The 26,204-nt window shown below is 36.5% G+C and overlaps 1 protein-coding gene across 3 annotated transcripts in view; it reads right to left on the bottom strand.

Moving 5' to 3' along the window:
• NLRC3 (NLR family CARD domain containing 3) overlaps positions 1–22,185 on the bottom strand; it is a 69,888-nt gene extending 47,703 nt beyond the window's left edge. For all 3 annotated transcript variants that reach the window (XR_007948621.1, XR_007948624.1, XM_051967736.1), the window contains exon 1: positions 21,822–22,185. The gene's annotated coding sequence lies outside the window, so the exon portion shown is untranslated. The remainder of the gene's footprint in view (positions 1–21,821) is intronic.
• Between the last annotated feature and the right edge of the window lie 4,019 nt (positions 22,186–26,204).

Genomic DNA, 26,204 nt, shown 5'->3' with positions numbered 1-26,204 from the left:
ATATCCTAAGGAAGTCTTCAATTTAAAAAAGTTCCCATATATTTAATATATATTAGTAGATCATAAATTCTGGTAGAACATGCCAATCTGGAGATGTTTTGTGTTTTGTGTATGGGTTATGTCAATTAGCATTTGTTAAGAATTTATGAAGTGCTTGATCCTGGAGGCAATAGGGAGCTACTGGAGTTTATAGAGTAGAAGATTAACAGAATTTAGCACTGTGCTAAGCACTGGGGAGACAAAAAGAGAAAAGGCAATTCTTGATCTCAAGAAGCTCATAATCTAGAATAAACTGGGGGTGATCTTGGGGAGAGTAGTCTCAAAAAAACTAACATTAAGAACTGGGAAAAGTGGGACTTCTTATAAAAGGTGGGACTTCCACTAGAACCTGACAGAAGCCAGAGAAACCAGCAAAGGAGATGAAGAGGGAAAATATTCTAGGCATGTAGAACTGCCAGTAAAAAAAAGTCAGAGACAGAAAATGGAGTATTGTTTTCAAGGAAAAGCAAAGAGACAATGTCACTTAGCGTTTGGAGGGAATTGAGATGAAAGAAGGTTGGTAAGTTAAAAAGGGTGCTAAAAGCCAAACAGAATTTTATATTTGATCTTGAATTTATATTTGATCTTGGAGGTAGCAATGAACCACTAGAATTTTTTAAATGCTATGTGGAAAGGGAGGGGTTGATATGCTTAGAACATTGATTTGAGAAGATCAATTTGAAACCTACTAGATATCAAAAGGTTCACCAAAAGAAAAATTGTCAGGTGATAACTTTTTTAGTCACCAAAAGTCATGAAGGAATATTTACTAGCTTCCAAATGATAAACCATCAAATGATATGAATAGGCAGTTGTCAAAGGAAGAAATCCTTTGATTTGAAAAGATGATCTAAATCATTAATTAGAGAAACCCAATGACCAACCACAATTCTAGAGGATTCATGACAAAGTATATTCCTCACTTCAGTACAGATAAGTGATAGACTCAGTGCAGATTGAGGGGTGTGTGTGTGTGTGTGTGTATGTGTGTGTGTGTATGTGTGTGTACATATTTGAGGAAATTTGTTTTTCTTGACTGTACATGTCTGTCACAGATTTTACTTCTCTTATTTTCTTGATGGGTTGGGGGAGGGTGGAAGATGGCGGTGGGAGGGAGAGAATTTGGAACTAAAAAGAAAAAGAAAATTGAATTTTTAAAAAATAGTATATTCAGATTTATCCATGAATAAGTTGATTCAGTAGGGACAGCATGCAATAAGTAGAAAGAGCGTATACAGACTTGGAAGCAAGAGAGATCTAGATTTAAATTCAGTTTCTGAAATTTACAGGCTGTATGACCATGGTCAAGTCACTTAGCCTGAGCCTCAGTTCCCTTATTTATAATGAGTAATACCTGTGACCCTAACCTCACATGGTTGCTATAACCTCACATATATTTGCTATAACAAATGAATTAATATAGGTAGATTGCTATTGAAACTTAAAAGCATTTTATAAATAAATGGTGACTGGCTAGTTACTGTATGCATTTGGTTGAGGCAGGATACATAAGTCTGATAGTAGGAGGAGATATATGACATTCTGAACAGAAATTGAGGTAAGGGAATATACTATTAGGGAGCTGTTTATAAACAAAAAGTGGTTTTTAAAAGTAGAGAATGAATGGAGCAGCTAAACAGCCATCTACTACTACAGCCCAGACGCCAGCATGCTGGACGGATCTCTCTGTTTAATCAAGATATCTTGGCTAGCCAGAGGATCTCGAACTATAAACCCTAGCATGTTTAGGAAAAAACTAGTTCCCCCAAGAAGTCCTCAGAAGAGGACCTGAAGAGTCAGTCTAAATAGTTATTATTTAGTCCACCTGATCATGTTAGCAAGGGAATATAGAGTTTGAGGTGATGTGACATCATGAGTGACAGAGATTTATTGAGCTCTTAAGGAAAAAGATGAGGGAAAGGCAAGGGACTGTGGGCTTCCTAGCAAGGAGGAAGAAACAGTCATCTGAACCCTTTTCTAACCCTAGATTCCAACTTCAAGAATAACTTGTATTTTTATTATAACTGGTCTTCATTTCTCTAGACCTTTCCACTGGTACTACCTCTACTTTTTAAAATTGAGTACCAATAGCAAGTGAATGTCTTCTTCTCCTTGGTTAGATAGGCAGAGGAGGAAATCGTGAGGATACAAAATGACTGCGGTTTCTCAGAAAGATCAAATGGGTTAGGTTGGCCCCAAGGTTTCCCTAGACGACAGTGTGAGGGAGGGAATGTGTTTTGGCACTCACTGTCTGATTAGTGAAAGCACTGAATGAAATGGGGGGAGGGGGAGGGAGGGATCTAAAAGCTTTTTTTAACCTTTAAAAAGATGTCTTAATATCCCCCAATGTAATAAACCTCATATCTAGTCCAACTCTTTCATTTTACAGAGAAGGAAACTGAAGCTGAAAGTAATTAAACAACTTACCAACTACTAATAAATTTGGAGATATGGAGTACTGTGGATAGTGGTCCCTTTGGTCCCAGTTTAGCTATGAACTTTTTACATAGTTTTACACAGTTACTATTGTTAACTATATTTTGTTCATTTTTAATTAAAAAAAATTTAAATTTAATTTTATATTGTTAACTGTATTCCATTCTATTTCTTCCCACACCTGTTTATTCTCTCTCTCTTTTTACCCTGTCCCTCCTCAAAAGTGTTTTACTTCTGACTACCTCTTCCCCAAATATGCCCTCCCTTCCTATCCCCCCTTTCTCTTATTCCCTTCCTTTCCTACTTTCTTGTAGGGTAAGACAGCATTCTCTACCCAATTAAGTGTGTATATCATTTCCTTTTTGAGCCAATTCTGATGAGAGTAAGGTTCGCTCACTCTTCCTTGCCTCCCCTTCTTCCCCTTGTCAACTGGAATGGAACTGGCCTCTAATTTGTGGGTGGCCAGAACCAAATAAACAGAGCAAGCTAGTGACAGGAGAATCTGGACACAAAAAGAAGTTTAAGTAATTTCAGTGAGGAAAATAACATCTGCAAATGGAAGGCCTTCTCCCATTCCTCCAAGAAGAAGGGGCTAATGCTGCTGATACCAGGACCACTTGTATACTGAAAAGGGTTGGTCCACAATACATTCATTCATAGATCTTGAGATAGTTTTCATGGTCAGCATTACAAATACAAACAACAAAAGTGCCCAGTTAAAATGCTAATTTCAGTTGGTATCAAATATACGCAAAAGCAAATGTGTAAGCAATTTTTACACAAATGCAATTTATATGTGCAGAAAATGAAAACTGCAATCCACAGCTGGACATGAATTTATAAAAGATAAGATACATACAAATGCCAATCTGTGTACAAAAACAGACTTTACCAAAATGAAACAGGTCAAAAAAAGGGACCCTGGAATGCTTCTCATAAAGAAAAATCAAGCACAATCAAGTGTGAGTTGAAGGATTTAAGTAGGAAAAGGAGGTGGAATCACTAGATAAGGAGAGTCAGACTTTAGAGAAATAAATCTCTACCCTCAATAGTATCAGAAGGTCCACTTAGCTCATGTCAAATCCCACTTCTGACACCAATTAATGTCAAGAATCAAACAAACAAATTCTACTAGAGACAGAAGAATCAGACACAAATAGAAGTTTTAATTAATTTCAGATTGAGAAAAATTATTTTTATAAACAGAAGCTTCCCTTCCTCAGGAGGGGCTAATGCTGCTAATGCTAAGGCAACATATACATGAAAGGGGTTAATCTATAACACAATCATTAGATCTTGAGATCGTTCTCATGGTTATCATTTCTTGGGACAATACAGGTGTTCTTGGATCCCTTGGGGACAGTCATTGTCTCAAAACTTAGGGATTGTGGCCACTCTGTGGAGCATAGAACTTGAGTTCTGTGATGGAAACAGGAGGGCGGTAGCTGTCAGTGACTAAGAATAGGGAATGTGGTTATGCCAAACTCAGGGTACATCCTGTTCACTGGGCATTAGCTCTGGCAAAAAGGGTATCTTCAAAATATTTGAATACCCTCTACTGCAAAAGCTTTTTTTTCTTATTTCTTTTATGTGAGATAATCCATCTCATTCTATCTCTCCCTTTCCCTTTCTCCCAGTTCATTCTTCTCATCCCTTAATTTTATTTTATTTTTTAGATATCATCCCTTCATTTTCAACTAACAACTGTGCCCTCTGTCTATATATACTCCTTTTAACTGTCCTAATAACAAGAAAGTTCTTTACAAGTATCATCTTCCCATATAGGAATGTAAATAGTTTAATCTTATTAGGTCCCTTATCAATTTCTATCAGCTCTGGTATTTTCATCAAAAATACTTGAAAATCCTCTATTTCATTGAATTTCCTTTTTTTTTTTTTCAGTTGAAGGATAATTTATTTATTTTGGCTTGGGTAGGTGATTCTTGGTTGTAATCCTAACTCCTTTATCCATCATATTTTAAACCCTCTGGTTCTTTAATATAGAAGCTGCTAAATCTTTTGTTTTTCTGACTGTGGCTCCAAGATACGTGAATTGCTTCTTTCTGGCTACTTGAAATATTTTCTCTAGGATTTAGTTAAAATATTTTCAGGAGCTTTCATTTGGAGATCTCTTTCAGAAGGTAATTGGTAGATTCTTCCAGTTTCTATTTTACTTTCTAGTTCTAAAATATCAAGGCAGGTTTTTTGACAATTTCTTGAAAGATGTTTTAGCTGTTTTAAAAATCATTTTTATTTAATGGAATTGAATTAGAGGGGGAAGAGGACAAAATTTTATCTCATGCTCTGAAAAAACTGAGAATTACCTATTTAGTCCAGCTATCTGAGATAGAGTGAAAGGTAAAATATTTCTATTCAGAGGAACTGGATTTGAATTCTGACTTGGCTACTTCTTGTATGATATGGAAAAATTATAACTGTGATCTTCATAATTATCAAGATGATATATGTAATGAATATTAATAATTTGGATTTCTCAGAGCTGTCTCTTCTAGCCTGAGAGTCAGTCTGACATCAATCACTTCTTGACAATATCTCCAATGTATGTTGGAGTAGGAGTGAAGTGAGTCAAAAATTGTAGAACCTGTTCCTATCACAGAACTTCCTGTCTACCACCAAGTAACAATTCCTATTATTTGAAACAATCACTTAAGAACTATTCCTCCAGACTGAAGAACATCCATTTTGTCCTGTACTTGTGGGCTTGTCATGGAAAACCATTAAGGCCCTGAAAATGATTGCCTTGTAATTCACTTTTCCCCTCCTTCCCCATTTATAATTTCTGTATAACATTTCTACCTTTCCTGAAACAAGAAGAGACCTCCTGCCCAGAAGAACTTCCAATTTGCAAACTTTACTCTTCACTCTGAAAGTGATTAATTAAACCACTACTTGATTTCTAAAACTGTCTCTAGGCCTGCTTTGTGTGACCCCAGCTAGTCATAGTTTAGAGAACAAGATAGTAAAAGTCAGTTGATAATAATAGTGAGTTTTTTAGGGTTTTATTTTCCCTGAATGCAAGATGCATTAGATTTAAACTCCTTGAAGGCAAGGCTTTTTTTTATACCACTTTTTGTATTCTCCAGGTTTAGCACAACACTTGGGGGTTTTCTTGATAAAGATCCTGGAATGGTTTGCCATTTCTTTCTCCAACTCATTTTACAGATGAGGAAACTGAGACAAAGAGTGTTAAATTACTTACCCAGGGTCACACAGCTAGTAAATGTCTGAGGTCAAATTTGAATTCAGGTCCTTCTGACTTCAGGACCAGAACTCTACTGTGACATCTAACTGCCCATGCCTGGCTTTTAGTAGTTCCTTGATCAGTGTTTATTGTTTGACTAAGTGACATCTAAAGTCCTTTCAGCTTTAAACCTTTAGGTTTAGAATGATTTTATCATCCCTCACTTTAAAAAGAAAGGCACCGAGGACTCCTTAACTCAGAGAGTTGGCTAACTTGCTGCAGGTCATCGAGCCAACTAGAAACAGAGTTGGACTATAATCCAAGAAAGGTTTCCTGCATCCCATTGCATCATTCTTCACAGTACAGTGGGAAAAGTTCTGCATTTGAAGAAGGTTCAAATTGCTTTCTGGACCTCAGTTTTTCCACCTTTAAAAATGAGAGGGTCAGGCCTCTGAGGTACCTTCCTATTCTTTGGCAATGATCCTTTGAACTTCACATTTCCATGAAACTTCTGCCTATTCTTGTACAGCGAGACCTGCTATCTCACACTCACTTTCCTTGGTTGTCTTAATTCTTTCCCTTTGCTCCCCTATAACAACAGCAGCCCTTTCCTCAAGCCTGCCCTGAGACTTGGCCACAGTGTAGTGTGGGGTAGACTGACTCACAGGAACCGAAAACCCCAACCAGGCAGCTCTTGAGATGCATCTGTTTGCAAGGAGGTGCAGCTCAGGTTGTCTCTATCCTTCCACATCCCCCCAATCTTCAGTCAATTTCCCCTTGAGAACTTACACCAGGAAATTTGGGGTTAACTCCTCCTCTAAACTGAAAATAAGGTCAGCTATACCTTGATGGGTACAGATAAATTAGGGCAGGGGCAGGAAAGAGAACCTCCTTGTTGGAAAGGACGTCAGATCATTTAGTCTGACCCTTACCTGATAAATAATCATTTAGCCTCTGTTGCAGACCTCCAGTAACAGAGAACATACTGCATTACCATGCAACTTTTGGTTGCTCTTTGTTAGGAAGTAAGAAGAAAGGAAACAAATAGAAAATAAACATTTGTTAAATGTCTAGTTTGTGCTAGGTAATTGTACTAAGTACTTCACAAATATTATCTCATTTGGTTCTCTCAAAACACCTGGAGATAGGTACTAATATTTTCTCCATTTTATCAATAAGGAAAACTGAGGCAGACATAAATTAAGTATCTGATCTAGGGGTCATGCAACTAGTAAGTATCTGAGGCTGCATTTGAATTCAAGTCTCTATCCATTGTGTTATCTAGTTGCTGCATAAAGAGAGTAGAATAAAAGTAAATATCTCATGTAATAATTATGGAAAAGATGGAGAGATATAGGTTATATAATAAAATACCATTATATGGATTCAAAGAAAGTAGTCATTAATGGTTTTATTTCAACTTGTAATCCCCTGTGAATCTGTGCTTGGTTCTATGGTATAGAGGTAGATGGTGACACAATAGGTAGAGCTCTGGATCTGGAATCAGAGAGACCAGAATTCAGATTTAAGTTCATACACTTACAAGCTGGGAGATCTTTGGCAAAACTCTGCAGCCTCAGCTTCCTAAACTGTAAATGAGCATAATCGCAGTGTCTATCTCACAGGGTTCCTGTGAAGATCTAAAGAGATGATAATTATGGAGCATTTAGCACAGTGCCTGGCACATAATAAGCACTATAATTTACTCCCTCCCTCGCCCCCCTTAACAATTTTATTATTGTCTTTGATAAAGGCCTGGGTAGTTTGCTTATCAAAATGGCTAAGGACATCAGATTGAGTGTTGGCTAATTGGTGACAGAAACGGGGCCCAAAAAGATCTTGATAATCTTAGAATATTGAACTGAATCTAAAATGATTAAATTCAGTAGCAGAAAATGCAAAGCTTTATACTTGGGCTCTAAACACTGTTGCCACAAAAATATGAGGTCAGGAGATATAGTTAGACAAAGTTTGTCTGAGAAGGATGGGGTGGGAGGGCCAGGTTAGTAAAACTGCAAGTTTATGAGTCAACAGTATGACATGGTGGCCCAAAAAAACCTAATATGATTTTGAACTGAAAATTCAGAGATGCCCAGCTTCCAGAAATAAGGATGTGGTTGTGCTTCTGTTTCTTGCCCTGATCTGCCATGAAACAGGGAGTTTTGTGCTCATTTCTAGGCTCCACAATTTAAGAAGGACATTGATAAACTACTTAAATATTCAAAGGAAGACAGGATGGTGAGTCTTGAGTTCATACCATGTGAGGATAAGGTGAAGGAGCTTGGGAATTTTAGTTCAGAGAAAAGGAAACTCAGAGAAATATAGTGATAGCTCTTCAAATACCTGGAGCTTCATCCACTGCACTTGTTGAAAAGTTTTGAAATAGGTTGCTAAGCAATTTAATATTCATGTTATCAAATATCAAATAATATTAAATCCAATTTAATAAGCATTTATTAAGCACCTGCTGGATGTAATAATAATAACTAACATTTATGTAGAGCTTCATGTTCCAGGCACTGTGCTAATTATTACAATTATTATCTCCTTTGATCCTCACAATAATCCTGGGAGGTAGGTGCTAATAATAATAACAAATCTTTATATAGTGCTTACTATGGAGATAGTTGTCATTATCTCCATTTTACAAATGAGGAAACTGAGGCAGATAGTGTTTAAATATCTTGCCCAGAGGCCACATAGATATTAAGTGCATGTTCTTTATATCTCTTTTCTTTATATCTCTTCTACTTAACATGGTCACTGGCATGTAAGGGCTTAATAGATGCTTTTTGATGGCAATTACATCTCATTCTTGACTGTTTCTATATTTCCACAAAATGAATTAGAGACTGATGCATGGTTCCAAAAAGTAACTCCTTTGTCACTGATGATAAATATAATTGTTAAAGAAACAAACAAATCTGTCCCATTTTACATTTATTTGTTGACCTCTTGTCAGGTCCACCCATCTTAAGGACAATGGGGTTCGTTTAGATCTCATGTCAAGCTTTTATCTTTGCTTCCATTACTCTTTATGGTTTTAAAATTCATTTATAATCTTCTCTCACACTACTTCAGAGTGTTTTGCAGATGAATTTGCATTATATTGCCTTTGGCTGCTATGCCTCTGCTTGAAAAGAGGAAGTGTTTTCTGACTAAGGAAATTTCTGGATTCTTTTTGAGAATTTAAATGACTTGCATAAGATCACACAGACAGTAAGTGGCAGTTAAATCTATGAATCAAGATCAAAATAGGATGCTTTCTACTGAATCACACGACCTGCCAACATAAATTGAACTTTTGTAGGAAATTGTTATTACCGAAGTCAATTCCTTTGCCTAGAAGCAGTGTGGTGGGAATAAATACTAGACCTAGAATCAGAGGACCTAAATCTGAATTTCAATTTTCTCACTTGTAACCTGTGTGATCTTTGGTAAGTAAAAACCTCTTTGGAAATTATTTTCCTCATCTGTACAATAATAGACTAGACTTTTCAGTTTCCTTCTAGCTCTTGATCTATAACCCTATTTTCATTTTCCAATTTTTGGTACTGACAATTTATATGAATAGCTTAAATTGAAATTGTTCTGTGTCTTCTTTAGTCTTTTTTTTTTTTTTTGGTCCCTGATTTTTGAAGGTTTATAAGAAAATGTTATTTTATTTTATTTGAGACTGAGTCTCCCAATCATGCCCAGGATCCTTCTTTGCTTGTCTTCTTTTTCCTTCTCTTCACTATATTGGCTCTGAATTTAGTATGGATACCAGATTAGCATAGCCAGTGAAGCTCAGAACTCTGTTATTTTAGAGAAGAAATATGTTGGAGAGGCAGAGTAAAGACAGGGATTTGCCTGAGCTCTCCCCCAAATTCCCTCAAAAAACTTTAAAATAATGACTCAACAAATTCTAGAATGTCAGAACCCACAAAAAGATAGAGTGAAACATTTTTCAGCCTAGTACAATTTGGAAGATGGGCAGGAAGGGTCTGTTGAACCAAGATAAGAGTGGAGCACTGATCAGCCCAGGCTGTGCCAACACAGTCCCAGCACAGACAAACCAGAAGACTTTAGGACTTAGTCCTAATCCAGCAGCAGCAGTATAGGTTTCTGGAACACTCAGCTCACAAACGGTTAGGGGGTTGAACACCTAACTCATCACAAGGACATTATAAGGGTCCCCTTGCTAGCACTGAAGCAGAACTCTGTTTCTTTGCCTATATTTGGATTCAGGTTGCAGTCCTGAGTGGCAGTTCCAGGATGAGAAGGAGCACTAGAACATCAGAGCTTATGATCACAATGGATCAGGGACCTTCTTCATAGTACCAGGGAAGAAAAGAGTGCCTCTCATAGACCAGGATACAGTCCAGGAGAAGAGTAAACACCTCTCCTTAGATCAATTCATCTTGGAAGAATTGAAAAGCATCTCTGAAAATAGCTGCACAAACTCCCCTGAAGCTTGGGACAGTATACATTCCACCTTAGAAGTGGACCCCCACTTTAACAAAGAGCTAAAAGTCAAGAAATGGGCTTAGAAAATGAGTAAACAACAGAAAAAGATTCTGTCCATAGAAAGGTACAATGACAACAAGGAAGATTAAAACACACACCAGACAACACAGGCAAAATGTCTACATCCAAAGCCTCCAAGAAAAAATATAAAATGGTCTTAAGCCTGGAGGAGCTCAAAAAGAATTTTGAAAATCAGGTAAGAGAGGTAAAAAGAAAATGGGAAGAGAAATAAGAGTGATGCAAGAAAATCATAAAAAAGTCAATAGTTTGGTAAAGGAGACACAAAAAATACTAAAACAAAAACAAAAACAAAAACAAACCCAACAACAACAACAAAAAACAACCCACCTTAGAAAATACACTAAGTTAAATGGCAAAGGAAGTACAAAAAGCCAACAAGGAAAAGAATGCTTTAAAAAACAGAATTAGCTAAATGAGAAAAACATTCAGTGAAGAAAACAACTCCTTTAGAAGTAGAATAGGGAAAATGGAAAAGGAGGTACAAAAACTCACTGAAGAAAATAATTCCTTGAGGCAGGTAGGTGGCACAGTGAATAGAGCACCAACCCTGAAGTCAGGAGGACCTGAGATCAAATCTGACCTCAGACAATTAACATTTCCTAGCCATATGACTCTGAGCAAGTCACTTAACTCCAATTGCCTCAGCAAAATAATAATAATAATAATAATTCCTTAAAAATTAGAATTGTGCAAATTGAAGCTAATGACTTTATTTAAAAATTGCTAAACAATAAAACAAAACCAAATGAATGAAAAAATATAAAACAATGTAATAAATATCTCTATGGAAAATCAACTGATCTAGAAAATAGATCCAGGGGAGATCATTTAAAAATTGTTGAACTACCTGAAAACCATGATCAAAAAAAAAAAAAAGCTGAAATATCATCTTTGCCCTGATATTTTAGAACCAAAGAGTAAATAGAAATTTATAGAATTCATTGATCACCTCCTAAAAGAGATCCCCGAATGAAGACACTTAAAAATATTATAACCAAATCCCAGAATTCCCAGGTCAAGGATAAAATATTTCAAGTAGCCAGTAAGAAACTATTCAAGTATCTTGTAGCCAAAAAATGGGACAAGATTTCTCAGCTTCTACATTAAAGAATCAGAGGATTTTGAATGACCCTTTGATCCAGCAGTGTTTCTACTGGGCTTATACCCCAAAGAGATACTAAAGAAAGGAAAGGGACCTGTATGTGCCAAAATGTTTGTGGCAGCCCTGTTTGTAGTGGCTAGAAACTGGAAAATGAATGGATGTCCATCAATTGGAGAATGGTTGAGTAAATTGTGGTATATGAATGTTATGGAATATTATTGTTCTGTAAGGAACGACCAGCAGGATGAATACAGAGAGGACTGGCGAGACTTACATGAACTGATGCTGAGTGAAATGAGCAGAACCAGGAGATCATTATATACCTCAACAATGATACTGTTTGAGGATGTATTCTGATGGAAGTGGACCTCTTCGATAAAGAGAGCCTTAATTGATCAAAGATGGACAGAAGCAGCTACACCCAGAGAAAGAACACTGGAAATGAATATAAACTGCTTGCATTTATGTTTTTCCTCCCGGGTTATTTATACCTTCTGAATCCAATTCTCCCTGTGCAACAAGAAAACTGTTTGGTTCTGCACACATATATTGTATCTAGGATATACTGCAACCCATTCAACATGTAAAGGACTCTTGCCATCTCGGGGAAGGGGTGGAGGGAGGGAGGGGTAAAATCGGAACAGAAATGAATGCAAGGGATAATGCTGTAAAAATTACCCTGGCATGCGTTCTATCAATAAAAAATTATTAAAAAAAAAAAAAGAGGATTTAGAATGACTTTCTGTAGGGCAAAGGAGCTAGGATTACAATCAAGATAACCTATCCAGATAAACAGAGTAAAATCCTTTAGGGGAAATTGGATAGTCAATGAAATAGGGAATTTTCAAGGATTTTTGATTAAAAGACCAGAGCAGAATAGAAATTTTGACTTTCAAACACAATACTCAAGAGAAGTATAAAAAGGAAAACAGGAAAGGGAAATCATAAGGAATCTAATAAGGTTAAATGGTTTATATCCCCACATGGAGAAAATGATACTTGTAATTCATTAGACTGTTGTCATTATTAGTTAGAAGGAGATATATATATAGTTAGGAGAAGTATATATAGATAGGAGCAAAGATGTTAAATGAAAAGAGATGATATCTAAAAAAGTAAAATTAAGGGATGAGAGAGGAATGTACTGGGAGAATGGGAAAGGAAGAGGTATAATGGGGTAAATTATCATATGAAAGAGGCAAGAAAAAGCTTTTACAAAGGAGAGTAAGAGGGGAAAAATAAGGAGGAATAAGTAATTGATCCAAAAATTGGCTCAAAGAAGGAATAAGATGTACACTCAATTAGTTATAGAAATCTATCTCATCCTACAGGAGAATAGGAGGCAAGGGAGAAACAGCAGGTGACAAAAAGGAGAGCATATTAGAAGGGAGAAGTGGTGGTCAGAAGCTAAACACTTTTGAGGAGGGACAGGGTGAAATGAGAGAGAGAATAGAATAAATGGGGGGAATACAGCTAGCAAGAGTATTTGAGAAAAAAATTTGAAGCAAGTTTCTCTGATAAAGATCTTATTTCTCAAACGTATAAAGAACTGAATCATATTTATAAAAATAAGAGCCATTCCTCAATTGAGAAATGATCAAAAGAAAAATTTTTTTCAGATGATTGATCATAGCTATTTATAGTCATATGGAAAAAATACTTTAACTCACTAATAATTGGAGAAATACAAATTAAAACAAATCTGAAGTATGGCTACCTATCTCTTAGTTTGGCTAATGGGACAGAGAAGGAAAATGCCAAATGTTAGAGGGGGTGGGAAAGATGAGACATTAATGAATTGTTAGTGGAGTTGGGAACTGATTCAACTATTCTGTAGAGCAATTTGGAACTATGGCTATAAAGTCATGCATACTCTTTGACCTGGCAATACCACTTCTAGGTTTGTATCCAAAAGAGATTAAAAGAAAAAGGAAAAGGACCTATATGTACAAAAATATTTATAGCATCTCTTTTCTGGTGGTTAAAAAAAATGGAAATTGATGCCCATCAATTGGGGAATCATTGAACAAATTGTAGCATGTGATTATGATGTAATATTCTTTTAGAAGAAATGAAGAGCAGGATATTCTCAGAAAAACCTGTAAAGACTTACATGAGGTGATGAAAAGTGAAATATATTGTGTTCTAAGTAACAGCAATATTGTAAGATGATCAACTGTGAATGACTTAAAAACAATGATTTAAGACAAATCTGAAGGACCTATGATGAAAAAAGCGATCTATCCTCAGAGAAAAAATTGATAATGTCTGAATGTAGATTGAAGCATACTGTTTTCTTACTTTATTTTTTGAGAGTTTTAAAAAATTTGGTCTATGTTCTTTTTCACAACATGAGTATTATGGAAATATTTTGCATGACTACACACGTATAACCTATATTGAATTGCTTACATTCTCAATGTGGGGGGGGGGGAGAAGGGAAAGAATATGGAACTCAAAGTTTTAGAAACTAATGTTAAAATTTGTTTTTACATGTAACTGTGGAAAATAAAATACCAATCAAAAAAAGAAATTTGTCTTTTGTTACTTCTAAGCCCTGGAATGAAAAGTTGAATTCTACATATATACATATACAAACATGTTCATATATATGCCATGTTGTTAGAAGTCACTACTTTAAAAATTCTCATTTGTAGGTCCAATCATTAGCAGAAATATAGTAAGCCAGTTCTTCAGGTTTACAGTATAGGCTGATTTCTTTCTCTACATTTTTTTTATTATATCACTGCTATCACTGATGTTCTGTGCCCTGAAAGTCTGATTTTAAGTCAGCAGGCATGATTTTCCCCAACATTCTGTCCCTTTTTTTTAAAACCATATTCAACCCTAGTAGACTTCACAAGTCCAAGAGAGATTGACTTATGCTTTAAGTTAATGCAACACTGCTTAAAATCTTCCTCTGTAGTTCTGTGAGGAACTTAATGCCTTTGAAGAGTTATCCTTTGTATATAAATAGAAAGTTTTCAGAGTTAGAAATAAATCTATTAATAGCCATTGGAAAAAAGTTCTAAATCACCAATAATTAGAGAAGTGAAAATTAATAAAATTCTGAAGTACTATCTCACATTCATCACATTGACTAAGTAGACAAAAATTGGAAAATGACAAACTGACATTTTCAGTGTCAGGGATGTAGGGAAATAAGTACACTGATGTACTATTGGTGGAGTTGTAAACTACTCCAACTATTCTGGAAAGCAGTTTAGTTTGTAACAAAGATCTTCTTTGAAAAACTTAGCTACTCAGATCAGTGATTCAGGACAGTTCCAAAAGACTCATGATGAAAAATTATTAAACACCTCCAGAGAGAGAACTAATGAACTGAAGTATACTTTTTCTTGTTTTTTTTTTTTTTTGCTTTGTTTTGTGATATAGCTAATATTGAAATATGTTTTGCATGATTTTACTCGATAATTTTATCTTGGGCAAATCATTTAAGTCTGTTTGCTTCAATTTCTTCATTTGTTAAATTTACTGGAAAAGGAATGGCAAACCACTTCAACGGTTTTGCCAAGAAAATCCCAAAAGGGGTCATGAGAGTTGGACATGATTGAAACTAACACATTCATCTTGCATCATGAAGCCAGGGTTTGATACTTGGGAAGGGAATGAGCCTGACCAGTATCTCTGAAGACTATATTTCAGAAACATGGATGAAAGATGGCTATATTAGAAATCAGGAGACCTGGATTCTATTTTCTACTGAATTTACTTTGGGATTCTGTTTTTTCCTCTACACAATGAGAGGGTTGGACAAGGTGGTTTCTAAGAATCTTTCAGCTCTCACAGATGTCAAGTTTGTAGTGTTTGCTTCTCTGCAAAAATTCTTTTTGAATTATTTTTCTATTGGAAGTCATAAAAAATCAAAATTCTATTGTTAAACTAAATGAAATTTAATTTCATTGTCAAAGAACAAGCCAGACACCACTGAGCCTGTTTAAAATGCCAGCTGGGCAGAAGACGTGCTCTTTTGACAGTCTGATGACTTGAATCTAACCATGATGCTGGGAACTGGGAGGAGAAAGAAGAGAACCAAAGGAGGCATCAAGGATGGGCAGGAGAAAATGATGTTAACAGTGAATGATGAAGAAAAGTACTCATGAGAATGGATGGAGCAGTGGATGGAGGGAAAACAGAGGAAGGAAAAAGGAAGAGGATGAGTGGCAGGACCAAGAATGCGGTGGGGACTTTCTTTGTTCTGTCTTGGATGATCACTGACCTGTGAGAAAGATCAACTCCCTTAGGAGATTCTTCATCTATGAGAGCTATATATATTTTTCCCCAAGCCAGAGGAGAGAACCAGGATGGTTCCAACTATATTCTTGGTCCATCTATCCACTCTCACCTATTCTATCCACCAAATCTCTGATATTTTTATAAGATCATCACCACATTTGACAAAAAACATCAGCATAGGCAAGGGGGAGCATTCGCTAAACTGAGATTCATTCTGACTATTCCTCTCAGATCCTCCCCAACACACCTGAGTCTCTTCCAGGGAAGTTGCCCTAGCCTTAAACTTAGACTCTACCTGGAACCAGAACTTCCATTTACAGCAAGAGGCCTTGAGAGATTGTTCTCTGGTGGAAAGAATTCTCTCAGTGTTCCCATGGGAGTGCTCTAATCATTATAATAATGGTGCACATTTCTATGGTTTTGTATAAAATTTTTCTTATAACACCACTGTGAAGCACATAGGCAAATGTTATATTCCGCCTTTACTACTATTACTACTACTACTACTAGTGTTATTGCTATTATTACTACTATTACTACTACTACCACTACCTCTACTAAAACTACCATCACTACTACTACTACTACTATCATTACTATTACTACTACTACTACTATTACCACCACCACCATTACTACTACTGCCACTGCTACTGACAACAATAATAATAGACATTTACATATTGATGTCACAGTTGCAAAAATACATAAAAATACATTTTATGATCACATTCAAGCATTACAATAACTCTCTGACTCCATTGACACAAAAGGATGTTATTATTCCCATTTTGTAGTTAATAGAACTGATTTCCTCTGAACTATTTGGCTAAAACAGCTGAGCCAGGATTTGAACCCTAATGTACTTGTTCTTAGTTCAGTGTTCTTTCCATGATTCCATTCATCACTCATAAAGGACTAGATCTCTGTGCAAACCTAAGCCTAGCAAACTTCAAAGGCCCATTCACCCTAAACCAGAGAGTTGTGGACCCCTTTGTAATCCTATGACATCTTCATCAGTTTAGATGGATGCTCTGCATTTCAACAGGTCTCTGGAAAACAATATTCCAGACCAGATATATACAAGCTGACTCATCTACTAGCAGGACTTGGGCTTTTGAAATAGGCTCCAAAAACTGCATCTGGACTTTTAAATACCATTCTCAAATTCTTATTCAACAATGATATTCCCTCTCTAACCCCTCTTCTCCCAGGCTTTGCCAAAGACCCAAACTGGAAGAATCATAGAACTTGAGAGTCCAGGAACTCAAAGATCATTTAGTCCAATCTCTCACCCAATGCAGAAATCTTCCCAAAGTGATCTCAGAAGTGATCATGAAGGTTCTGTTCAAACTCCTCTATTGATGGGGAACTCACTACCTATTAAAGCAGGCTATTCCATTTTTCAGACCACTCCAAATCCACTGTTACTAATCATTATTACTGTTCCACTAACTAAGAACCAGAAATAGCTTTTTAATGGGAAAGCAGCAGAAAAGTAGTGGAAAGAGAACTGAATGTGAAATCAGAAGACTTGAGTTTTAGTCCTGCCTCCAATGTTTGAATCATATCATCTTGGGTAAAACATTTAATGCCTTTGAGTCTCATTTCCTTATCTGTCAAAATATTGAAGATCCCTTTCGGATAGAATAGTCTGTCATTATGTGGGATGGAAGCCCAGAAGGCAACTGACTTGCTGAAAAATTTCACTCCCACCCCAATGCTTTCAGTCCCCTTTTACAGAGATGAAAGTCACTAGATGCAGACAACCTTCATGGAAAACAGAACTTTGTGGACATACGTGTCAATCAGTCAACATATATTTATTAATCTAGGCACTGTGCCAAGCACTGGAGATACAAAGGGAGACAAAAGACAATCTCTTATCTCAAGAAGATCACCATCTAATGGGGGCGGCAACAGGCAGAGTGACTATGAGCTCAGAAGATCAATAATTATCAATTCTCCAATTGAAAGCTAAATCTTCTCACTGGAACTCCAAGCCTTAAATGTCAATTAGTTCTCCAAGGATGACACATTTACCTCTGAGCACTGATGTAACTGATCCTTCCCAATCTAATCCCATACCTCACCAATCCCCCATTTTAGGTGAGAATCTGGCTCAAAGACTTTAGGAAATTTCAAGATGCAGCACTACCTAACCTACCCTAAAAGCCAGAGACTATTTACCTTAGTAACCTGTAAGAAGAGACTATATTTATGTCCTTTTAGGGGAAGGGAGGAAGGAGCAGAGTATTATGGAAACATACTGGATGGTGGGAGATCTGAGTGCTATTGTTGATTTTGCCAACAAGTAAATGTGTGAACTTGGACAGATTATTTTTCAAATCCTGTTTCTTCTGCTATAAAATGAAGTTAGATGATTTTGCAAGATCTTTTCTAAGATTAGAAACAGGGATCTGAGGGCATTGGTAATAGCCTGTCAGGCTGGTGACAAGAGCCTACCCTGTTCCAGGAAAATTGCCCCATTTTGGTTCTGAGGAAATTGGAAACCAAGCCTCATTGATCCACTGGGGAGCACTGGTTCACCTTACCCAAGGCAAATGCCTAAACAAACAGCTCTTGGCTGCTGGACAACATAACCCTCCCAAAGGACGGACTGTGGGGAACCAGAGCACAAATCAGGCAGGAAATGAGGACCTTGTTGGTCTATACTTAGCATAAGTCTCCCAGGGAACATGCTCTTTGGAGTCCTCTGGTCTCAAAGATAGATTTTGGGGAGTGGATACATTTTAGGGTCTCAGAACCTTCCTAGATATGATGGAAATCAGAATGCAGGTGGATATGCTCAGTAGCATGGGTAGTATGACATTATGGAGAGCTGGATCTGGAGGCAAAAGATCCTAGTTTTGTCATCTACTACTTGTTTGACCTTGCAAAGGCCATAACCTCCCTGGGTCTCATTTGGCTCAGTTCTAAAAGGAAAGTGCTGAAGTAGAAGAACTTTAAGGTCCATTTGAGCTCAAAATCCATGGCTCTATGCTTCTAAGAGGCTACCAAGCACAAAGCAGTCACATATCTTCTGTAATTATGTCTTTTTGTTCTCAGTTCTCACAGGACTGGTGAAGAGAAACTGGGGGGAGCTGTGTGGTACAACCCAGAGTGCAGTAATCTGAATGCACCTGACCTGATCAGAGCCCTAGGGGCCACAAACCAGATCATGCTTGTCACCTCACTACAGGAAGTTCCTGTATGAAGGCTAGCTAGAGTTCCCATGGCAAGCTACATCCTCTAGCTTCATCCTCTTGTTTCGTGTGTGTGTGTTGTGAGACAACTAGGTTAAGTGACTTGCCCAGGATCACATAGCTAGTAACTGTCAGGTCTTCCTGATTCCAAGGCCAGTGCTCTATCCACTGTGCAATCTAGCTATCGCTCTCGTTTCTTTAAATCATAGTTCCCTATTATTGCCTGCAAAAAGCCTTTTCTAATTAATTCCTCTCCATTCTCTACATTGAAACATAATTCTTACCCTACTCTTGTCCCTCAAAATACTTTAAAAATAACAATATTGAGCTGTATGCATTATTATCTGCCTGGATTACATACTCCCTGTGGTGAGAGACCACTTTTCTATATGTCTAATAGTCTAGCACTAATCTAAACAATCAATATTTATTGGTTGCAAGTCCAACTCCTCACCAACTAGGCCTTCAGTGTTAAGTAGTCAAGGGAGAGAGAAAAAAGGAATTTCTGTTTTCTAAAAGATAGTATGAAGGTCTGTTTCCTCATCTATAAATAAAACAATTTTTAAATGTATATTCCTTCTATAAAACAAAAAAAATCTGTCCTTCTTTCCTCATATAGTTGCTGTAAGGATGAAATAAGATACAGTATATGAAAGCATTTTTAAAATTGTAAGGCTCCGTAAGGATGGAACATGGTGGTATCATTCTCTATCTCCTTCCATGCCAAGAACAGTTGAGGAAGTTTAGTTCTCCTGGAAGAGTAGCTCTTTATCTAGCTAACATCATAGCAGCAGACTGGAAGTCTGGGGACCTGGGTCTAGTTCCAGCTCTGCCACTGACTTGTGGCATGATATTGTATCTCAGTGTCTTGAAATGAAATGCTTGAATTAGATAATATTAGTAGTACCCACCTCAGAGGGTTGTTGTGAAGCTGAAAGGAAATACTATTGATAGGTAAAACACTTTGCAAAACAAAGTTATACATACACACACACACACACACACACATATACACGTATATATGTATCTATATCTGCCTATTTATATATCTATATCCAGGCAAATACACATACACAGTTACACATATATATCCAGCCAAATTTTTGCCTATTTTTTCCTAATGAATATTGATGCAAAAATCTTTTTCTTATCTTATTTGAAAAAACAGAATAAGAAAAAAGAAAACCAGAAAAGGAATGCAAAACAAAAGAGAATATTCTCATGTATCCAGCAGAACATCAGGGAAGGTTAAAAATATAAAACAACAAATTACTGGATCAAAAGAGGATGTGTGTGTGTGTGTGTGTGTGTGTGTGTGTGTGTGTATGTGTGTAGAAGAAATTATATACATGAATGTCCATTTTTTTCTTTACTTCTTTGTAAATTATTCTTTGGCTGTGTACTTTATTTACTTCATTTCTCCCGCTTTCATTTCCCCCACCTCTAAGCAAGCTACAGTTAAGAAAAGATATATTAATGTATATACACACACACACACTACATACACACACATCTTTCCTATTCATTCTAACTTTGTTTAAATTCTGCTCCATAATTTCCCTTGCTATTACTTAACCTCACCCCCACTTAAAGATCCCTACCTTGTCTTCTTTCCTCACCCTTTGCTTCCCCATCCACCCATCTCTCCCCTCTTATTTCTTTATAGACTTTGGAAAGTGCTATACCCTTTATGTTATGTATGTAGTGCTGCCAACCCATTCCTGATATGAGTAGGTTTTCAAAACTATGAGCCCTCCTCCCTCCTGTAATGCCTCTGTATCTACTCTTCCTCTGCACCTCATTTGTATAACAGGACTACTATTTTTAACTTAACTCTGTCAATCTTTCTTTTGAGCGACTCTGTTTTTGATATGAATCTTAAACATATAGTATACATTTCCTATGTTTAAAAAAACACAAACAATTTGTCTATGTTTAAACAGTTTGTCCATGTTGAGTTCCTTAAAATTGATCTTTGATACTGGCTCTTAAATATTAAATTTTTTGTTAAGTTCAGGTTTGGTTGATAAAAAATCTTGAAAAATCTGCTTGTTTGTTGAATATCCATTTTTTCTCATTCAAAATTATAGATAATTTTGCTGAAAATTTTTATATTTTTGTATATATGTATATATATCTGTGTGTACACACATGCATATCCCCAGTTTTATATAGATAGATAGATAAATACATGTATATATATGTAGATAGATAGGTATGAGGATTTGACTATATGTAGGTATAGGGAACTCCCAGTGAGAAAACTTTCTATTAATGCAAAAGTCAGAACTTTCTCAGGAGCCAGAGAGTTATCTAGAACATTGACTTGCCCTGGATGACACAACCAGTATGTATCAGAGGAAGGACTGAACCCATGTCTTTTATGCAGACTCTGAAGCTGGCTCTCCATCTATTTAGCCAAAAACTATCACTTGTATTCATATCTTACTATATCTAATCACCAAGAAATTTAAGACATCAATTTCATTAGCTCCCTAATTACTGTGCCACACAGTGTTTTAAAGCACAGTATAAATGTCAAGTTATGGTTGTTGCTGAATGCTTTTTAAGATTTCTTTGCACACATATCTAACATATATAGGACTGCTTGCCATCTAGGGAAGGAGGTGGAGGGAGGGAGGGGAAAAATCGGAACAGAAGAGAGTGCAAAGGATAATGTAAAAAAAAATTACCCTGGCACGGGTTCTGTCAATATAAAGTTATTATAAAATAAAATTAAATAAAAAAAAAGATTTCTTTACACTCTTTCTCTGTTCCATTCTAAGGTTCCTTCTAGCTCAAAAGCTCTGTATGCTCAGGCCCTTGAACTCTAACACTGATTCTGTTTTCTTCCAGAAATGCTGTTAATGATGCCATCTTTGTACTCTGTAGGCAACCTCAACAACTTTGACAGTTTCAGGCATAAGGCTAGGACCCTGAGTCACATCCCACCCTCATTTCCTACCAGGAAGTTCCCCGATTTCTTCCTTCTCCCATTTTCCAACTCTAGAAATGATAATTTGGTAGGATAAATCGGCTATCATCTTACCTTTGAGATCTGAGCTTTCTCACGAAGATATCCCACTCAAGGTCTCCATTCTTTAGCCCCTCCTGGGGCCCAAACTTAAGAACGAAGGAAGGAGAGATGTCACAGTTTAGATGCTTTAAGTTCCTTTGCAAGGAACTAGAAGGCAGATAGATGGACAGAAATGCCTTTGACTCTGGAGAGATCCTATCCTACTTCAGTGGTGACTTCCAAGCATCTTCATTGTTCAGTGATCATGAGCCCTCTGTCTCAAAGACACAAAAGATCTTCCCCCATTACAATCATGCAATAGTTTGAGCTGAAGAAAAAAGATATTGGTGGATCTTCTGCTCTAGTCACTGTCAAGTCCCTGTATGCCATTCTCATCTTGAACTCTTCATCTCTTCCTGTGTTGGGGCTGTAACTACCTTCCTGTAAGATTTCAAAAGCCAACAGCCTCAAAGACAAATAATTGAGCTGAGTCTGCCCCGACTCAGCTTCCTGGATCAGCCACTAGCTTGATAAGTTGAGAGGGCAGATGGTAATGCTGACAGATAGATGGGATGTTTCATTCTTAGGGCCAAAATCCATACAAAGTCAACCAGGTTCCAAAGAGGAATCACGTAAAGCTGCAGTCCCAATGAAAGGGAAAAAAGAGCTCTTGACTTTCCTCTTTCCCTGTCCTAAAAAAAAAAAAAGTAAAAGAAAGCATCAATGTTAATATTCACTCTGGGCAATAAGTAAAAGCACTGAAATAGAAATGTTGAAACTAAAATCCCAGAGTGCAGTTGAGCCGGGATAATCTTAAACCCTGAATAACTCCTAACACCTCAGACTATCATATTATTCCTCTATCTTCAGCACTGGTTGAGTTGTTATTCTAGAACTGGGCCTGGCTCAGATTCTTGGCAGTCATGTCTTCATGACAGGGGTCCTTAACAGTTTTTTTTTTTTGTTTTGTTTCATGGACCCATTTGGCAATCTGGTAAAGCCTATGAACTTATCAGAGTAATGTTTTAAATGCATAAAACAACCATAAAGAAAACCACATATTAAAATAAAGAGGTAATTTTTCCCTATTTGTAAAGTTCTCTTTCTTGGTTTTCTTGGGATTCTTTGGGGCAGCCTTCTTTTCAGTTCAGTAATCACACAAGTACAGCCAGGTGTTAAAGTCCAGATAATAAATAAAGGATTTCTTTATTATCTCTTTCAAAGTCTTGTCTCCTTTCTTGGGGGCCTTGTTAGCTTTCTTAGAGACCTTTCTCTCTCCTTGGTTCCAAGAGCTTGAGCTCCTGCCACCAGTCCTTTGTGTTCTCTGCCTCTGTCAGCTTCTTGAGGTCCTCCTAAATGTGTCTTGGTTTCTGTGGGGGAGGCAGGAGGACTGCTCTCAAGGTCTCTGTTTTCCAGGTCTGATTCTGGCTGAGTTTTTCTTATCAAAGGTGTGAATCTTGTAGAACTATAGTAAGTACTAAGTACATGTACTGAACTAGAGAACTGTTAACCATTGTCTCTACCAATTCCACTGACTTAGTACCTTGTTTCAAGTTCTGGCCCATAACACCCATTCATATTCAAGGACCCTTAAAATCTATGCACAGACTTCTTAGATGGGGAAGGTGTCTGCAAATCCCAATTTAAGGGGTTCTGCCTTGGTAAGTTACCAATATTGTTTGTCAGGCCCACAAGAACAAAGGAGACTTTCTAAAATGCCAGCTTTGCAGAGTTTTGGATGGCTACCTTTGAATGTGCATTGTGGGCAAGGGAGCACATTTATTTCTATCTAATAGCTTCGTTCTAATAACCTTTTCTGTTCTTATAAGACAATATAATTTCTTTCTCTCCCAATACAATACAATTCAATAAGTGTTTCTTAAATACTTAGTGCTTAGTCATTTCTCTGTGGGGCAATGGGAATGACAAAGTTTAGATAAGATATGATCCCCGCTTTTAAGTTCAGAGTCTAGGAGAAGATAAAATACCAACAGAGAGGGTTATAATACACATGATAAGTGCATCTAGATCATAAATTAGGGGGAAATTATGGGGAAACCAAGAAACAGGGAAATTTAGCGGTTTGCCCAGAATTACTAGGGAATATAACATAGAACCAACCAAATATGTGAAGAATGAGAGGGAAAGGTGTTAGGAATGTGAGGTGGAAGTGTAGAAGTCTCCAAGAATTCACTATAATCTTGGTCATTTGTTGAAGTCCAGCCCCAGTAGTGAAATAAAGATGTGTGCAGGGTCCAGGTGGAGAGAATTCAATATGAACTCTTCAAATTTTATTGATCAGAGAGACAAATATATATGTGTGTATGTGTGTATGTGTGTGTGTATGTATATATGTACGTATATACATACACACACACACTTCCAATGCTTATAGACGATACAAAATACACTCTTTGATATTCCTATATCTTTTCCAGCATCTACCACTGAGATGCAAATAGAGATGTAAATAGTTGAGATACACATCAGAGTAAAATTATCATACCAATATGTTCAAGTACCTTTCTCCCAAATGCTTTTAGTCTTCATTGTGGGTTGCTTTTCTTGTCCTAAGTTCAAAGGTATGTCTTTGATTCATTATATATCCGAGTTTGCATTTGCTTCAGTCACCATGTTTCTTATTAATATAATAAGTATGTTTCTGCTATTGTACATAGAAAAGGGAAGTTAGTGAGCCAAGCTATTGTAAGTATCAAAAACTGAATGGATTCTTACCTCCTGGCTCTCTACAACTCCTCCCTTTTAAAATTAAAAATGAAGTCTGTGGACTTCAGTTCTCATAGTTGAGAATGATTGCAGAACATACTTGACAGCACAAGGGGCTAAGCCAATCAGAAACAAAATATAACATGCGAGAAGAACAAAATGCAAAAGTATAGAACTCAGATATTTACAGGATTTCTCTTTTTAACCACTGGAATATTTGGTTGCTATGTTGTCAGGATCAATTCCATGGACACTACTTCTTGTCATGTTTTCTGCAAAGTTAGCTGTAACTGAAATCAAATTGTTTATATGATTCCCTAATCATATAATAATTGTTTCATTAAGTTTAATTCTTATTTTAACTCGTTATCTATATTAATTTGTTTTAAAAAGCTTATGATATATTTTTTACTAATTTATCTATGAATTGAATAGTCTGAACAGATTTTGTAAGAACTGTAGCTGAAACAGCACGTGTTATAGTAGTTGATATCTCTGCTAGAATTCCAACTGTGAATAATCCTAGAAAGCCCTTTTACTACTACTATTTTCTAATTTTCCTTAATGTTGTCTCAAACCTGTTCACCTACTGACCTGTACTAATTATGATTAATCTTATTAGACATTATCACATAGGATGGATGTTCCATAATAACAACCATAGGTAATGAATTTGAAAAACATATGACAAATGTTAAACATCAGGATAAAACACAATTATAACATTTTACAATTTATCCTTCTAACACATTCATGATTTGGATTCTAATGCCATTCCTTAAAACAGTATTTGTAGTTAGAAATATCTGTAGTTATTTTTTAAAAGATGCTGTACAGTATATTTTTGAGTGGCTTGAAAACATTATGGAATTTCTTATTTGAGATGTGAAAATTTGTGCCATTCTAATTCCCAAATATATTGTAATAGGACATCCATCCAGAGACTGGATAATTTGGGAGTCCATTCACTAATCAGTTCTAGTTCTCCCCCTTTAAATAAATGGGTCTCAAAGTCCTCTGGGAGCAGGGGGGGGGAGAAGGGAGAAGGGGGAGGGAGGAATGATCTCATCTTCTGAAACTGTTTGCTGCTGAGAATGGGCATAGATTTGAGTCACTTGCAGGGTCCCATCTTTTTATGGAAGGGGTGGCAAGCTAGAGCTGATTGAAGTGTCCAGTGACTGATTTAATTCCTTGAAGTTGGCCAATGTAGCTGTAACTGACCAAAATCTAGAATACAAAACAAATCTAACAAACAAAGGTTAAGATGATCTGACATAGAAAGACAAATCCACAAGGACTTCTATAAGATGTAAAGAGATCAATTTAGACTGGGCAGCAATTTTTCATGTAATGAAATATATTTGTGTCACAGGACATACAGTATATACAAAATTTAAAGATGTTTCAGTTTTAGTTTCAAATGAACAATAAAATAACAGTTCATTCTTATGGACAATCATGTTGATTGTTCTTACATTATTTTGAAAACCTATAAAGAATTTATTTCACCAAACATTTATATATATATATAAAACAAATAGATGACTAGGTCAAATACTCATTCATCAAATTATTTAGGACATAATGACTACATAGTTTCAGATTGAAAACAACAAGATATATACTTGAATTTGTGTTGACAATTTGCTCTTATCATAAGAATTTGTCATAAAAGGAAAATATGGGGGT

This window comes from Antechinus flavipes, chromosome 1 (genome assembly GCF_016432865.1).
Source record: "Antechinus flavipes isolate AdamAnt ecotype Samford, QLD, Australia chromosome 1, AdamAnt_v2, whole genome shotgun sequence".
NCBI lineage: Eukaryota > Metazoa > Chordata > Mammalia > Dasyuromorphia > Dasyuridae > Antechinus > Antechinus flavipes.
This window is presented reverse-complemented; position numbering and strand designations above follow the sequence as displayed.